Below are 19,303 nucleotides of genomic sequence, written 5' to 3'. Positions count from 1 at the left end.
CCTGCAACTCCTCGGGTAAACCTTTTTCCACTATTTGATCTCCCACCGCCTTTTTTAATTGAGAAGCATGGAACACCAAGTGAATTCGCGCTGCCTCTGGAAGCTCAGCCTGAAAGCCACATTGCCAACCTGTTGTAATACTTTGAATGACCCAAAAAATCTAGCTAACAACTTTGGATGTAGTCGCACCGGCATGTGGGGCCTTATCTTCAGATATACCCAATCCCCACTTTTATATCCACTTCTCTTCTCTTTTTATTAGCTTGTTGTGTCATCAAATCCTGGGCACGGCTTAAATGATATTTCAACTGCTTGAGGGCCTCATCTCTCGTCATGAGATCTTGTGCTACAGCTTCAACCTGTGTTTCTCCTAAAATAAACCGACTGAAAGAGGGAGGGGGCCTTCCATATACGGTCTCAAATGGCGTGCATCTTGCTGCCCCTTGGTAGCTTGTGTTGTACCAAAATTCTGCCCAGGGTAACATTGGATACCAGCTCTTGGGTTGTTCAGAATAAAACACCGCAGGTAACCTTCAACTATGTGGTTCACAACCTCCGTTTGCCCATCCATTTTCGGATGGTAAGATGTACTCATTTTGAGCTGAGTCCCTTGCATTTTAAACAGCTCCCTCCAAAAAATGCTCAAGAATAAAGGATCTCTGTCACTTACCACCGATACTGGGATCCCATGCAACCTGATTACCTCCCTAGCAAATACATCAACGACTGTTTTTGCAGAATATGGGTGCTTTAATGCCAAAAAATGAGCATATTTACTCAGTTGGTCAACAACCACCATAATAGCATCATATCCTTGTGACTTAGGTAGTCTCACAATGAAGTCTAGGCTAATTTCCTCCCACACTGTCGTGAGGGGATGCCGTTATGTATTTGTGCTGTTGGCACACTGCACAACTCACCACAAATTTTGTAATCTCCTTCTTCATACCCACCCAATACAAAGATTGGGCTATCCTTCTATAAGTTCTGTAGACTCCTGAATGCCCCCCGATCTTTGTCACATGAAATTCCTCAAGTAACTTAGGGATCCAAGTTTAGTTTGCAGATATTACCAGTCGGCCTTTATAATGCAGTCTTTCGTTCTCTAAAGTGTACGCCCCATGCGAGTTGGGATCACGTTTCAGACCAGCAATCACCTTTCGTAGCTTAGAATCCTCCTCTACCTCCTTCAAGATCTCTTGGAAGTCTGGCCAAAATGGCTTAGAGATAGCTTGCAATTCCCTTTCTTCCCATTCTCCTTCATGTTTCCTCGAAAGAGCGTTGGCAGCCTTGTTCATACTACCTTTCCTATACACAATCTCAAATTCATAACCCATCAACTTCGCTAACCAGTTTTGCTGACTCTGGGTAGTGATCCTCTGCTCCAACAAATATTTCAAGCTACCCTGGTCTGTGTGCACCATGAATTTTCTTCCCACCAAGTACGGTCTCTAGTGTTGGATGGCTAACACCAAAGCCATTAACTCCTTCTCATAGATCGATTTACTTAAGGTGTTCTCCGACAAGGCCTTATTGTAGAAGGCGATGGGTCTCCTGTTTTGGGTCAGCACGACACCTCCTCCTCCTCTTGAGGCATCACACTCAATATGGAACTCCTGGTTGAAATCGGGTAACTCCAACACGGGGCCCGACGTGATAGTTGCCTTTAATTCATCCATAGCTTGCTTCCCTTGCTCATTCCACGTGAATCTTCCCTTTTTTAGTAACTCTGTCAATGGTTTTGCTATTTTTCCATAGCCTGCTACGAACCTCCGATAGTAACCGGTGAGCCCTAGGAACCCTCTCAACGCTTTTAAGTTTATGGGTTCTTCCCATTCAACCACCGCTCTAATTTTATCACCGTCTATTTCCACCCCTTGTTCGGAAATTTGATGGAGTATCTTCCTTCTTCCAAAGTCACACTTTTTCCGGTTGGCCACCCACCCATTTCGTTCCAGTAGCTACATCACCATACCCAGCTGCTTTAAAAAAACTTGATAACTTTTTGGCAAGTATACCAAATCGTTACAAGTAATACAGTGATAAGTAAAGTATCGTTCTCCTCAGGGAATTTGTGTTACTTTATTCAATTAAAATTTATTTATCAAAATCAATTGAACAGCAAAATATAAGTGAATTAATAGTTTCAAACTAGATGACAATTTAAAATTGAAATTAAAATTTAAAGAAAGCTTCATTGGAATTGACTTCATGACCCCATTACAGTAACTATTATGAGCAATATAACTTGCGTTCAAACATCAACATAACAGTATCTTGGTTTAATTCCTTAAAACAAGTTCTAAAGAATTATGTTCAATTATTAATTCCTTAAGTAATTAAACATAAACTTTGCATTAAGACTGATGTTATTGATGACCAGGAGAATTGAAACTATTCCTAGCATCTCTCCTTCTGGTTGCTTTTCTTGCGTCAATACTCAAATTTACTTCCAGTACAATTTGAATATAAAAACAAGTATATTTTACTTCCGTAAAATAAAATAAAAAGTAAACAAGAAAAGCATATGAACACAATTTATATTGAACAGGAAATATTACATCAAATGTCAGCCATTACAGTCAATTCCAACGAATGAAAGTTTAGCTTATCCTAGACATCACAAACATACTCATTTCCGCAATTCCTTGCATGATGTGCAGTCTTGATGTCTTCAGAGAGGTCTCCTCGTTCTCCAGAGCAGTTCTCCAGTCTTTTCTCCCTATTTTCGTGTGTCAGAGCATGCCTTTTGCCTTTCTGTCACGTCTTTAAAAACCAATAACTTCATTAATTCGCACAGCGCACATGTGTGTGTGCGCTATGCGAATTTCACGTAACTGCTGCCTCTCAACAGACGTTATTCGCACAGCGCACATGTGATGGTGCGCTATGCGAATTTATATATCCTGGCAGTGCGAGTTTTGGCTTGCGCTATGCGAGAACTGGCTGACAGAGTTCCAATTATACATCCTTTCCTGTACAATAATTTACAACACAATCTACTTCCTATTACGACTTTTCACTGAGTAATAACATGAATAATTACAAAATTGAGATCCTTTATAAGTGTCAAAACATCTGTTTTTTTTACACTTATCAACTCCCCCAAACTTGAACTATTTCATGCCCTCAGGAAATAACAGAAACATATGAACAACACATAACACACCTTTGACGTTTTGATAGAATGACTTTACACATCAGACAAATCACATGCATTCCTAAAGATTCAAACAGGTATGGCATAGTACAATACTCAAAAATTCACCTGTGTATAGAATATGTACAACCAGATCAACATTTATCATTCTCACCAGTGTTTGTCCTCATAGCAGAATTGTCCTAGAACTTCATCAGCTTTTGCATTTCATTTGATTCACACACTTCACACACTATTGGTTAAGTCCAAAGGTCTTTTCAGGTTAAGGCTTGGCTTGGCTAGAAAAAGAATCATGGTTTTTCTTGGATTCAAAGACACCTATTAAGAAGAGAACAACTTCAATTCCCAATCCAGTACTCAAATCCCAAATATATCATTCATCACATACCATTTTCTTTCACAGCTCAACCTTTTCTTTCATTTTGAGCTTCTTTTTTTTTATGATATTTTTTATTGATCTTTTCTTTCCACAAACCTTAACTCTTTTAAAACATAATACATGTTCTCTTCTAAGGTGTAAGGTAGGATATCATCTAATAGGCTCAAGGTGGAAGGAAAAAAAATTTCACGGCTCAAAAGGGTTCACAAATGTATCACAGTGTCTAAAGGTAGGCTATCTGGCCAAGTAGCTATATAATCAATAATAAACAGGGCCTTTTTCATCCTTAACCAAAGAGTGTGTGTACATAGAATCAAACTCATGCAAATCCAAGTCCATCCAGACAATTCTTTGTCTCTCAATCAGTATATGCGCTCAACACTCATGGTCATATTCATACACACAGATAAACTTTGAAGCAATGTACCACATACATACAAGTCATCATCCCCAAAAATCACATAATATCATCAGAACATGCATAATCATTAAATCAAAACCTCAAAGTCATTACAACCACAACCAACATCAACAAATAAACTGAGTTCCACAATAACATCTAAACTGAAACATCTAAAAACAACATAACACAAACATCAATAACATATGTCCATCAGCACTCTACCAAGACCCATCTGATCTCGATCTCCACTGGCTCTCCTGCGAATGATAACTCTGTTGTGTCCATCTGGGATCTGGCTCCTCTTCCTCCTCATCACCATCACCTACCATCATGTCCTCCTGCTCATCTAACTCTGGCTCTGGTGCTCCTGGAAAGGCACTCCCCCACCTGGACTCTGGCCTGCCCTCAGGCCATGGAATCTGCGCTGCAAACTGGTCTCCAGTCATCAGGGAATTTGGAGGAAAATCAGGGATGCCCAAGGACAAATTATACATGTTATTCTGTAAGGACACCTGACCCTGCTGCATAGTAGTGCACCAGTCGCGGATGTCGTCCTGTCTAGCCAGACTCTGCTGCATGTAGCGAGTGAAAAGATCAGGGGAAGGAACAGACGACACTACAGGTGGTCTAGCCGCTCGAACATTTCGGCGTGGAGGGGGAACTGGAGGAGGAGCATTCATAGCAGAGAACTCGTCCCTGTTGCTGCAATTCCTATCAAAGAATTTCTTATTGAGAGGGGGTTGAAGTTTCAAAGTGATATCAGAAATTCCAGGTACTCCACTGGCCTTGCACAATGCTGTCACCAGGGCAGGAAATCCAAGCTTACAGGTATCATTATCAGCAATCAGTGCCATTTCTTGAGAGATATAAGCTCCCACATCCATGTCAATCCCTGTGATAATTCCATATACCATATAAGACCTTTCCAGATTGATGTCGGAAGTATGAGAATTGGGACAAATGTTGGTGAATGTGAAGAGACTCCAGATAGTGGCTAGTGAATTCAAATGTTTCCTTAATATTCTCACTAGTGTCCCACTAGTGCCAAGCTGATAGCCATAACCGGGGAGGCATAAAGTGGAGGCAATAAAGTCATGATCAGGATAGCTAGACATAAAAGCACCTAGGGGGCACGGCTGAAACATCAGTGTATTCAGAATCCTGTTCATTGATCTGCGATCATAGCGTACTAGCTTGCCTCTCACTTTTGAAACTCTAGAGTGAGGCTGAGAGTGGTCAGGTTCCCAAGCATTTGCATAAAATTCTTTAACCAAGACTTCATCAATCTCATCTGGAAGGCTGGCTAAAACAAAATTCCATCTTCTCTTCTCCAGTTCTTCCTGGATATGGTCATACTCGCCAGGTTTCAATTCAACCCTCCGCTCAGGTAATAATGCCCTGCCCATGATGACCTGATGAAACCTATCAGAATGTGCCTCTGAAATAAAGCGGTCCTGATCATAGTTCAGGACAAGGTGCTCCTCTTGGGTTTCTGAAGGTTGGGATCTAGAAGAAGACCCTCGGGTGGTCTTCCTCTTCTTTTCTAGTGTGCTCTTGGGAGGTGCCATCTGCAAGAATTAATAGACAATGCAAACAATTGTGGAAGATGGGTCAGAGCAAGTGAATAACTCAAAACGCAATTGCTGGCAAATGGAATTCGCTATGCGCCAACGTGCGCTATGCGAATTGGCACTTTCAGTGCCTGCTGTCAAGATCAATTCGCTAGGCGAATGTGTCGCTATGCGAAAAAGGCGAAATAGGTGTCATTACTCATGGACCATTCGCTATGCGACCAGAGTCGCTATGCGAATTGCATATCAGAAATAAAACCTATAATTCGCTTTGCGACTTTCTCGCCAAGCGAATTTCGTGTTCAGAAAACCAGACCTCTAATTCGCTTTGCGAATGTGTCGCCTAGCGAGAGACAGTGCAGAGGATCCCATTAGAGATCAAATGACAGTCATGGATATGCATAAACAGATGGTGCTTGAAAGTGTATATTCACACAGTGGTTCAAGAGAGCATTCCAATCAGACCGAAACTCCTATTATACTCCTATGAACATTAAAAACAGAGAAGCAAATGGAGAGTAGAAAATGAAACCTGTGGAGTGTGACCAAGATCAGTGAACAAGATCAGAGAGTAAAGAGGCACTTGAAGCAAAGCAGAAAGGGAAATGGTGGCAATGGAGATAAAGTGGAGAAATTGGCAAAGAGGAAGGATACGTTCACTGTGCGAAAATGGAAGAGAATGGTGGCTAGGGTAAAATGAAGAATGAAGAATGGTAAAATGAGATGGGAGAAGAAGTAGGTTTTAAAAAAAATAACTGAATGAGTCAATTCGCATAGCGCACTACAGTTGTGCGCTGTGCGAATTTCTCTCGTTTTCTGCACCTTTGAATATTTTATTATTTTTTTGAATTTTTATGTTCAGTCGCATAGCGCACCTCAACTCTGCGCTGTGCGACTAATTTTTAAATATTTTTTTTTGAACATAATTCGCAGAGCGCATTTCAGCTATGCGCTATGCGAATTAAAACACAACTCAAACCACTCTCATTTAATTCGCTCTGCGCAAAATTTTGCTGTGCGAATTTTGACAGAGCTCACCCCCAACTTCGGGTAGCATAGCGCAAAGTGTGCGCTATGCGAATTAAATGCTGAAGTTGCTCTAGTGATTTTATTCGCTTTGCTTATCAAATGCGCTATGCGAATTACTTCCGCAAAGAGAAAAATTAAACTTTTAAATCGCAAAGCGAATTTAATCGCTATGCGAACTTCAATCTCAAAACAATTTCTTTTTCTCTCTCGCAGAGCGCATGAAATTCGCTGTGCGAATAATTCACTGCTTCATAAAATAATCTAGTCGCATAGCGCACCTCAGTTGTGCGCTGTGCGAATAGAGCGTCAGAACTCATTCATCAAGCATCTCAACACTTCTTCTCCACACTCAAACCTAACCATTACAGAAACACAATCAACAAACATAAATATATACAAACATGTGCTAGGGTGCCTCCTAGCAAGCGCTTCTTTAACGTCACTAGCTTGACCCAGAATCTCATGGCTCAGACAATTTAATAATTGTGGTGAGGCGTTCAACCTCACCACCCAAATAAGGTTTCAATCTCTGGCCATTAACAATCCAGCTTCGATTTGGATCCTCAGAATTTGGATCCATTAATTCAATAGCACCATAAGGCTTGACTGCCTTGATCACAAAGGGACCAGACCATTTAGATTTCAACTTACCTGGAAACAATTTGAATCTGGAATTAAACAACAATACCTGTTGTCCAGGTTGAAAATCTCTCTTGATCAGCTTTTTGTCATGGTACACCTTGATCTTTTCTTTATATTTTCTTGATGAATCATAGGCAGTCAACCTCATTTCCTCCAGCTCTTGCAATTGAAGCTTTCTTTTACCTGCACACAAAGAAACATCAAAGTTAAGAAATTTTAAAGCCCAGTATGCTTTATGTTCCATCTCAACAGGGAGATGGCATGACTTGCCGTAGACTAATTGGTAGGGTGTTAGCCCTACAGGAGTCTTTAAGGTTGTCCTATATGCCCACAGGACATCATCTAATTTTGCAGCCCAATCCTTTCTTGATGATGAAACAGTCTTTTCAAGGATTCTTTTGATTTCCCTGTTAGAAACTTCAGCTTGGCCATTGGTCTGAGGATGATACGGTGAAGCAATCTTGTGCCTCACATCATAATGTGTTAAGACCTTAGCCAATTGAGCGTTACAGAAATGTGACCCTCCATCACTTATGAGGATCCTAGGTACACCAAATCTACAGAAGATTTGCCTCTTGAGAAATTTGACAACAGTCTTGGCATCATTCTTCTGGCATGCTGCAGCTTCCACCCACTTACTGACATAATCCACTGCTACTAAAATATATTCATTGTTGTAGGAAGAATGTAGTGGTCCCATAAAGTCCATTACCCAACAATCAAATATTTCAACTTCTAAAATTGCCTGTAGTGGCATCTCATGTCTCTTTGATATGCTTCCTGTTCTTTGGCATCTGTCACACCCTCTAACATGAGCATGTGCATCTTTGAACAAGGTAGGCCAAAAGAAACCAGATTGAAGCACTTTGGCGGCGGTCCTTTCTCCATTAAAGTGACCTCCATATGGTGAATTATGACAATGCCATAGGATTCCAGCAGCTTCCTCTGCTGTAACACACCGCCTAAGTAAGTGGTCAGCACCCAGTTTGAAGAGATAAGGATCATCCCAAAGATATTCTTTGGAATCATGAATAAACTTCTTCTTCTGCTGCCAAGTCAAATCATCAGGGAGAATTCCTGCAGCCTTAAAATTAGCCATATCTGCAAACCATGGCCTCTGTTGTATGAGCATTAGACGCTCATCAATGAACTCTCCCTTTATTTCTCCCTCTTTATCAGTCACCTCAGAGTTAAGAAGGCGAGACAAATGATCAGCAATCACGTTCTCACTCCCCTTCTTATCTTTGATTTCCAAATCAAATTCCTGTAACAATAAAACCCATCTTATGAGACGTGGCTTTAAGTCAGATTTTGCCAGTAAATATTTGATGGCTGAATGGTCAGTATATATGATAACTTTAGACCCTATCAAATAAGGTCTAAACTTTTCAAGAGCATATACAATTGCCAAAAATTCCTTTTCAGTGGTGGCATAATTCAATTGTGCCCCATTCAGAACTTTGCTGGCATAATGAATAACATGAAAAATCTTGCCACGTCTCTGCCCCAAAACAGCCCCAATAGCATAATCACTAGCATCGCACATTAACTCAAAATTTTGAGTCCAGTTTGGTGCGACTACAACAGGGGCTGATATCAACTTCTCTTTCAAGACTTCAAAAGCTTTCTGGCACTCCCCACCAAATTCGAATGGAGTGTCCTTCACAAGCAGATTATAAAGGGGTTTAGCTATCTTGGAGAAATCTTTTATGAATCTCCTGTAAAAACCAACATGTCCAAGAAAGCTCCTTACCCCTTTGACATTCATAGGAGGCGGTAACTTTTTAATCACATCAACTTTTGCTTGATCTACACCTATTCCCCTGGATGAGATCTTATGTCCTAAGACAATTCCCTCACGAACCATAAAGTGACATTTTTCCCAATTTAGAATAAGGTTCGTGGCAATGCATCTCTTCAAAACTACATCCAGGTTCTCTAGGCATAAATCATATTATTTTCCAAAAACTGAGAAATCAACCATGAATACTTCAATGCAATTCTCTACCAAATCAGAAAAGATGGCTAGCACGCAACGTTGGAATGTAGCAGGAGCATTACAGAGACCAAAAGGCATCCTTCGGTATGTGAACACACCAAAGGGACAAGTGAAAGCGGTCTTTTCTTGGTCCTCTGGATTCACTACTATTTGATTGTATCCTGAATACCCATCTAGGAAACAATAGTAGGCTTGTCCTGCTAGCCTTTCCAACATTTGATCCATGAAAGGAAGAGGAAAATGATCTTTCCTGGTGGATTGATTTAATTTTCGGTAGTCAATACACATTCTCCACCCTGTGACTGTTCTTGTAGGAATTAATTCATTTTTCTCATTCTGAACAACAGTCATACCTCCTTTCTTAGGAACAACATGCACAGGACTCACCCAAGCACTATCTGAGATAGGATAAATCATTCCTGCTTCAAGCAATTTAAGCACTTCCTTTCTCACCACCTCTTTCAAAGTAGGATTCAACCTTCTCTGTGGTTGTGCTATGGGCTTATAATCCTGTTCCATCATGATCTTATGCATGCAGTAGGTTGGACTTATGCCTTTCAAATCAGAGATGTGCCAACCTATTGCCTTTTTATTCTCTTTCAAGATTTTCACTAATTTTTTCTCCTCACTGTTTGATAAAGAATTGCTTATGATCACAGGCTTCTTACAATTTTCTTCTAAAAACACATACTTGAGATGATCAGGAAGCACTTTTAATTCCATTTTTTCCTGATCATCCAAGTCAGCCTTTTCCAATTTTTCCACTCTCACATCAGTGGAATTCTCTTCTTTTAATTTTTCTAGATGTTGTGAAATCTCTTCCACTTCAGATTCTTCTTCAACAGTAAGCTCTTCACAAGCATCAACCAATACACGCTCTAAAGGGGATTTCACATACATCTGATTTTTTACAGTCTCAACTACATCATCCAGTACTTCAACTCTGAAACAGTTCCCTTTATCTTTTGGATGTTGCATAGCCTCCACAACATTAAAAGTTACTGTTTCATCATGTAGCCTCACCTTCAAATGACCATCATCAACATCAATTATGACTCTAGCAGTTTTCATGAAAGGTCTACCCAATATAAGGGGGACTTCAGTATCCTCCTCCATATCAAGAATAACAAAATCTACTGGAAAAGTAAACTTATCAACTTTCACTAGTACGTCTTCAATAACTCCATATGGGTATTTTAAAGACCTATCTGCTAATTGTAAAGTCATCCTTGTTGGTTTTACTTCCATGTCTCCTATTTTCTTTAACATAGACAAAGGCATCAAATTAATGCTTGCCCCTAAGTCTATCAATGCTTTTCCAATAGGGAGTTTTCCAATTGTACATGGAATAGTAAAACTTCCAGGGTCTTTGAATTTTGGTGGTAGAAGTTTTTGGATGATGGCACTACAATTCCCTTGCACCTCTATTGTTTCTTCCTCAATATACTTTCTCTTCTTGGTGAACAGATCTTTCATGAATCTAGCATAAGAGGGCATCTGTTGAAGTGTGTCAGAAGCGGCTGCAGCGGAATGGTTAGCGTGGAATAACAAACCAAGAGGGTTTTTAATTCAAACGTGTGCCTTTTAATTTCTACTCAATTAAACTTACTTAGCAATTAATATTGACAAATAAAGAGAGTAAGGTTGAGAGAAATTTGCACAGATGATTTTATCCTGGTTCGGATCTCACCAATCCTACGTCCAGTCGCTTATCTCAAAACAAGATAAACAGTTTCACTAACACAAAACAATTACAAACTACAATCACAAAGATACAATTTGTAAGAGTTTAGAAAACACCTCTCTTGATACCACAAGAGATGAAACTACACCTCCTTTGAGTCTTCACAAAGGATGAACACCTCCTCCGAATACTTCACGAAGGATGAACACCTCCTCCGAATACTTCACGAAGGATGATTCTCTTCCGAACACCTCCTTAGACACACCAAGGATGAACCGGCTATTTCCTCTATCACCGTAGCAGCACTTCACCAGCTCCACAGACAAGAGTTTCACAAGCCGAACAAGAACACACAAGTCTCAAGAATTTCTGAGTATTTTGAGCATAAGGGAAGAGTTTCTGTGTCACTGGATTCACTGACTTGAGAGGAAATGAGAGTCTATTTATAGACTCATCCAAAGACTCTTCCATTTTTCGTTTTCAGCCTTTCTTACTGTGTTAATCGATTAGCTACAGTGGTTAATCGATTAACACTCCAACGGATAGTCCAACGGCTCTAAAAACGGCTAGTTTTTCAAACTGTCACTGTGTTAATCGATTAACACCCTCTGTTAATCGATTAACGTTAATCGATTAACACCCTCTGTTAATCGATTAACGTTAATCGATTAACAGCCCCTATTAATCGATTAGCTACAGTGTTTTGCTACAGTACATTGCTACAGTACATTGCTACAATAATGTGCTACAGTATTTTGCTACATTAATTTTACAAAACACTTTCTTTTTCTAATCTAAGTCCTATACATATTTCTAAGAGTATTACAAAAGCTTTCCATAGCAATACAAGTCTTCATAACATCTTGAATCTTGATTTCTTCTTGACTTGATTTGGACATCATCAAAACTTCATTTTCATCATTTTACTAACAATCTCCCCCTTTTTGATGATGATCAAAAACTCCTTGATTTAAAGCTTTTGGTAATAATCTGTATTTAAAACACAACTTATGGAAGAAAGAGTGCATTAGTGAATAAGCACACATAGCACAAATAGGCAAATAAGCTTTAAACATTTTCTCCCCCTTTTTGATCATAATTAAAAAGTTGTGTTTGATGTTCTCCCCATAAGATAATACTCCCCCTTAATAAAAGCATGTATGCATATGAGCTAAAAATATTTCAAATTTAAAGATTCATTCAAACATGCACAATAGGATATTTAAAGCAAATATTTTTAGGAGAAAGAGCTTATAAAACATTGTTGAGATCTTCATCTTGAGGGTTGTTATCATTCTTTGCTTCATTTGTTGTCTTCTACAAATCTTCATCATAGCCTGTATGTAATTCAAATGACTCAAGAGGTTTCGCCTCAAGGTCTACAATTTCATCAAAGACAACATGCACACAATCTTCTATTTCAAATGTTTTCCGTTTGAAAACTATATATGCTTTGTATATAAAATAGTTCCATCTACCTTGGAATAAAAATTCTTAATTCTTCTTTTCAAATATTTAGAACAAAAACAATTTTTTTAAAAAAAAAAATTTTCTTAAATATTGTTTTAAAGAAATTCTAAATTTTAAACAATAAGTACCCAACTATTTTGCATGGGTCCTTTGGGTTAGTTTGAAAATTTGAAATCATTTTACAACCTAAATATATCTACCACTTGGAACACCATAATGCTTAATTTTACATTTGTTAGAAGTATGACCCTTTTTCATACAATAAAAGCATGATACAAAGTTTGTGTTCCTATTAGTTGTTCCTTTTTCTACCCAAGTTCTACGGGTTCTATGATTGTGTTTATTTTTAATTCTAGGAACATACTTATTTTTAACAACCTTATTTTCATTATTTTTACTACATTCTCCTAAGGTTGTTTGTTCTAGTAGTTTCTTAAAATTTTCACAAGAAGCACATTCATCACTACCAGTAAATTTACCCCTTTCAAAAAATAAAACTTTATTTTTCAAATCTTTATTTTCTTCAAAAATATTTTCAAAAATTTTAAATTCTTATTTTCATCAAGAATATTTTCAAAGTCTAATTTCAAATTTTTATTTTCTTCAGAAATATTTTCAAAATTTACTTTTAAATTTTTAAAATCCTTTTTCAATTTCTGATGGGCTTTATCTAATTTTTCAGATTCTACTATTAAAGCAGCATAAATTTCATGCAATTCATTTTCACTAATTTGACTAGAATTATCAGAATCGCTAGATGTACTTACTTGGCTTCCAGCGTCGTCGTTCACCACTAAACAGATGTTTGCTTCTTCATCTGAGTAGCTTGAATCTGAAATGGTATCATTGTCGTCTTCCCATGCGATGTACGCTCTCTTTTTCTTGAAGAATTTCTTTTCTTCACCCTTCTTTTGATTTGGGCAGTCTGCTTTTAGATGCCCCTTTTCTCCGCAACCATAGCATCGGTAATTTGAGGAAGATACTGGATTATCTTTCTTTTCGTATCTAAATTTTCCTTTGCCTTTAGACTTCATGAACCTGTTGAGCCTTTTTATCATGAGTCTCAATTCTTCTTCTTCGTCTGAGTCTTCATCTTCCGATTTACCTTTGCTTCTTTCAACCTCAGATTTCAAGGCTAGACTCTTTTTCTTAGTTTTTGCTTTTGCTTCTTCTTCATCTAGTCTTCCGAGGTCAAGTTCATGCTCTCTCAACTTTCCAAATAATGCAGCCATGGTCATTGTGTTGAGATTTTGTGACTCAGAAATTGCAGTCACTTTTGGTTGCCACGACCTGTCTAAAGATTTCAAAATTTTTATATTAAGCTCATCAGTATCGAAAGATTTACCTAGTCCAATAAGATGGTTTACGATGTTGGTGAAGCGTTTCTGAACATCTACTATTGTTTCCCCTTGCTTCACCCTGAACATTTCGTATTCCTGGATTAAGGTATTCTTTCTAGCTCTCTTTACATCATCTGTACCTTCATGGGTTACTTTTAGTACTTCCCACATTTCTTGTGCAGTTTTACAAATAGAAATCCTGTAAAACTCATCAACAGTTAAAGCAGATGAAATAATATTACGAGCTTTTACATCATTACCAAATTTTTTCTTATCTTGAGCAGTCCATTGGTCACGGGGCTTTGGTTCCTGCATATTGTTAGTTGGAACAAAAGGACCAAATGCAACAGCATCCCAAATATCTATATCAATAGATTCCATAAAAATTTGCATTTTGACCTTCCAAAATGCGTAATTTTCACCTGTGAATAGTGGTGGTCTATTGATAGAAGCACCCTCTGCAAAGGTTTGATGTGATCCTGCCATTTGAATGACTATCAAAGCAAGCTCTGATACCAATTGTCAGGAGCGGCTGCAGCGGAATGGTTAGCGTGGAATAACAAACCAAGAGGGTTTTTAATTCAAACGTGTGCCTTTTAATTTCTACTCAATTAAACTTACTTAGCAATTAATATTGACAAATAAAGAGAGTAAGGTTGAGAGAAATTTGCACAGATGATTTTATCCTGGTTCGGATCTCACCAATCCTACGTCCAGTCGCTTATCTCAAAACAAGATAAACAGTTTCACTAACACAAAACAATTACAAACTACAATCACAAAGATACAATTTGTAAGAGTTTAGAAAACACCTCTCTTGATACCACAAGAGATGAAACTACACCTCCTTTGAGTCTTCACAAAGGATGAACACCTCCTCCGAATACTTCACGAAGGATGAACACCTCCTCCGAATACTTCACGAAGGATGATTCTCTTCCGAACACCTCCTTAGACACACCAAGGATGAACCGGCTATTTCCTCTGTCACCGTAGCAGCACTTCACCAGCTCCACAGACAAGAGTTTCACAAGCCGAACAAGAACACACAAGTCTCAAGAATTTCTGAGTATTTTGAGCACAAGGGAAGAGTTTCCGTGTCACTGGATTCACTGACTTGAGAGGAAATGAGAGTCTATTTATAGACTCATCCAAAGACTCTTCCATTTTTCGTTTTCAGCCTTTCTTACTGTGTTAATCGATTAGCTACAGTGGTTAATCGATTAACACTCCAACGGATAGTCCAACGGCTCTAAAAACGGCTAGTTTTTCAAACTGTCACTGTGTTAATCGATTAACACCCTCTGTTAATCGATTAACGTTAATCGATTAACAGCCCATGTTAATCGATTAGCTACAGTGTTTTGCTACAGTACATTGCTACAGTACATTGCTACAGTAATGTGCTACAGTATTTTGCTACAGTAATTTTACAAAACACTTTCTTTTTCTAATCTAAGTCCTATACATATTTCTAAGAGTATTACAAAAGCTTTCCATAGCAATACAAGTCTTCATAACATCTTGAATCTTGATTTCTTCTTGACTTGATTTGGACATCATCAAAACTTCATTTTCATCATTTTGCTAACAAAGTGCTTCAGAAAAGGGAATTGTAATTTCCAGCTTGTTGAAGAGAGCCATAAATCTAGAAAATTGACTTTCTTTTTCCTTTCTAGAATATGTCTTTGGGTATGGTAAAGGATTCACAATCTGTTTTCCTTTTTGGCTCTCTTCAATTTTTTTATTTTTATCTTTCTGCTCTTCCACTTCTTCTTCTTTATCTTTTTGTTCCTCATTTAACTTTTCCTCTTGATCCTCTTGCCTCACAACTACACTGTCTAACACTTTACCACTCCTTGTTGTTATAGCTTTACAGTGCTCTTTTGGATTTGGTTCAGTGTTAGCTCCAAATGTATTTACAGGCTTCTCTTCCAGTTTCTTGGCCAATTGACCCATTTGAACTTCTAAATTTCTTAGAGATGCATTTGTGCTCTTTTGATTTGATATGGACATCTGCATAAATTGTTGAAGAGTTTCTTCCAGTTTTGATGTCCTATCAGAAAGAGTGGGTTGTTGTTGAAACTGTGGAGGTGGTCTACTGGAACTAGCCTGACCCATGCTAGGATGAGGTCTCCATCCTTGATTATAATTTCCATAATTGCCTTGACGGCCTTGATTTCCCATGTAATTGACCTCTTCCTTAGCATTGGTGAGAATAGCACACTGTCCATTTTGGTGCTCTCCACCACACAGTTCACACCCTTGCACAGTATGTTGTGCCTGTGATACATTTTGGATTTGTAGTTGTGATACCTTTTTCATCAGAGACTCAAGCTGTTGAGTCATAATTTTATTTTGGGCTAATAAGGCATCTTGGGATTGCAACTCAAACATTCCCTTCTTTTGATTTTGTCCTCTCTCACTTTGAACATCATTGTCACTAGATGCCATATTTTCAATAATTTCATGAGCTTCATTAGGTGTCTTCCACCTAATGTTACCTCCTGCTGAGGCATCTAACATCAATTTTGTGTGAGAGTTTAAACCTCCTAAGAACAGGTTCAATTGAGTGGGGACATCAAATCCATGTATGGGAGTCTTTCTTAACAATCCCTTAAACCTATCCCATGTCTGACTCAAAGTCTCTTCAGGTTCCTGTTGGAAAGAAGATATCTCTTGCTTGCCTTTGTTTATTTGATTGAGGGAAATACTTCTGCAAAAAATTCGACACAACGTCATCCCAGCCTGTCAGACTTCCCTCAGGAAAAGAATTTAACCATTTCTTGGCATTTCCTGCCAAGGAAAATGGAAAAAGACTAAGTCTGATTGCCTCCTCTGACACATTCAACATTTTCACAGTGTTGCAATATTCATTAAAAGTTGTCAGATGATCGTAGGGATTTTCGTGTGACAATCCTGAAAACTGATTACTTTGAACAAGGTGTATCAATGTTGGCTTCATTTCCATGTTAGCTGCGATTACCACAGGTCTGGCTATACTGTTGAAAGATGTAGGTACAGACACTGAAGCATAATCTTCCAACGTACGCCTTCCTTGTTCATTTTCCCTGTTTCCCTCCATCTTTTTACCCTCTTGGTCAGATGAAGAAAAAGCGTTTGAGGATAAGCTGGATTCTCTAGCTTCTTTTTTTCTATTTTCTCTTCTACGCCTACTATTATTTCTACGGACTGTCCTTTCAATCTCAGAATCAAACAATAAATTCTCAGATTTTGTTCTGCGTGGCATGTAGAACGAAAATCTCCAATGACCAACCCAAGAAATAACAACAGGAACAAAACACAATATATACAGATACACAGAAAACTAAAACAATGAATTTACGGAGATGGGAACAAAATTGAAATTGATAAACAACTAATTGAAATAACAAAACAATCAAATTCCCCGGCAACGGCGCCAAAAACTTGATAACTTTTTGGCAAGTATACCAAATCGTTACAAGTAATACAGTGATAAGTAAAGTATCGTTCTCCTCAGGGAATTTGTGTTACTTTATTCAATTAAAATTTATTTATCAAAATCAATTGAACAGCAAAATATAAGTGAATTAATAGTTTCAAACTAGATGACAATTTAAAATTGAAATTAAAATTTAAAGAAAGCTTCATTGGAATTGACTTCATGACCCCATTACAGTAACTATTATGAGCAATATAACTTGCGTTCAAACATCAACATAACAGTATCTTGGTTTAATTCCTTAAAACAAGTTCTAAAGAATTATGTTCAATTATTAATTCCTTAAGTAATTAAACATAAACTTTGCATTAAGACTGATGTTATTGATGACCAGGAGAATTGAAACTATTCCTAGCATCTCTCCTTCTGGTTGCTTTTCTTGCGTCAATACTCAAATTTACTTCCAGTACAATTTGAATATAAAAACAAGTATATTTTACTTCCGTAAAATAAAATAAAAAGTAAACAAGAAAAGCATATGAACACAATTTATATTGAACAGGAAATATTACATCAAATGTCAGCCATTACAGTCAATTCCAACGAATGAAAGTTTAGCTTATCCTAGACATCACAAACATACTCATTTCCGCAATTCCTTGCATGATGTGCAGTCTTGATGTCTTCAGAGAGGTCTCCTCGTTCTCCAGAGCAGTTCTCCAGTCTTTTCTCCCTATTTTCGTGTGTCAGAGCATGCCTTTTGCCTTTCTGTCACGTCTTTAAAAACCAATAACTTCATTAATTCGCACAGCGCACATGTGTGTGTGCGCTATGCGAATTTCACGTAACTGCTGCCTCTCAAATGACGTTATTCGTACAGCGCACATGTGATGATGCGCTATGCGAATTTATATATCCTGGTAGTGCGAGTTTTGGCTTGCGCTATGCGAGAACTGGCTGACAGAGTTCCAATTATACATCCTTTCCTGTACAATAATTTACAACACAATCTACTTCCTATTACGACTTTTCACTGAGTAATAACATGAATAATTACAAAATTGAGATCCTTTATAAGTGTCAAAACATCTGTTTTTTTTACACTTATCAATCCCCCAGTTTGGACTATAGACGAGAATATCGTCGAAAAACACCAGCACCCATTTCCTAAGATACGGTTGTAATAGCTGATTCATTGTACTCTAAAAAGTGGTCGGCGCATTCGTAAGTCCGAACGGTATCACGAGAAACTCGAAGTGTCCTAGGTGGGTGCGGAAGGCTGTCTTGGCTACGTCCTCTTCCTCCATCCTGATCTGGTGGTACCCTGATTTCAAATCGATCTTTGAGAAGTACCTGGCCCCTCTTAATTTGTCTAGCAACTCCTCTATTACCGGAATAGGGAATTTATCCGATACAGTGGCCTTGTTCAGGGCTCTGTAATCTACACAAAAGCGCTAACTCCCATCCTTCTTCTTCACGAGGATGACCGGGCTGGAAAACGGACTCGTGTTGTGGCGTATGATCCCGGCCTTCAACATATCATCCACCTGTTTTTCGATCTCACCTTTCAAAATATGAGGATAGCGGTATGGCGTCACATTTATAGGGTCTACACCCACTTTCAACTTTATTCGTGATGTATGTGACGTGTTGGAGGCAGCCCGTGCACATCTTGGAATAAGCGATAGTGGGTTTGCAATAGCTTTTCCAGTTCAGCCTGCTGCTGGCCTGTCACATCTGTTTCCCACTCACCGTCTTCAGTTGTCTCTATTGCACTTAGACCCCACACTAATGCTCCTGACTCAGCGTTATCTCCCAGCTTCCACAAAGATCTCGCTTTCACCAGCTGGCGCGATAGGGCTGGATCACCCTTGATCGTGATCTTTTTATCCCCCACATTATATTCCATTGTCATGCTATCCCAATTCGTCCGAACTTCGCCCAATTTAGCCAACCATGCAACCCCCAGAATAACGTCGACGCCCCCCAACTCAAAAACATGGAACTCTTTCTCCACATCCACCTCCTCCAGTCGGATAATCACCCCTTCACATCGTCCTTGGGTAATCCGTCGACACCCGTCGCCCAAACTCACTGGGTATGGTACAGTATCGATCACCGACAAGCCCAGCTCCTCCGTTGTCCTCTTACTTATATAGTTCTGGCTTGCTCCGCTGTCTATGACCACCACCACCCTCCGTT

This window comes from Vigna angularis, chromosome 10 (assembly GCF_016808095.1).
Source record: "Vigna angularis cultivar LongXiaoDou No.4 chromosome 10, ASM1680809v1, whole genome shotgun sequence".
Lineage (NCBI taxonomy): Eukaryota > Viridiplantae > Streptophyta > Magnoliopsida > Fabales > Fabaceae > Vigna > Vigna angularis.
The sequence above is the reverse complement of the archived record's forward strand: the minus strand, read 5'-3'. Positions refer to the sequence as shown.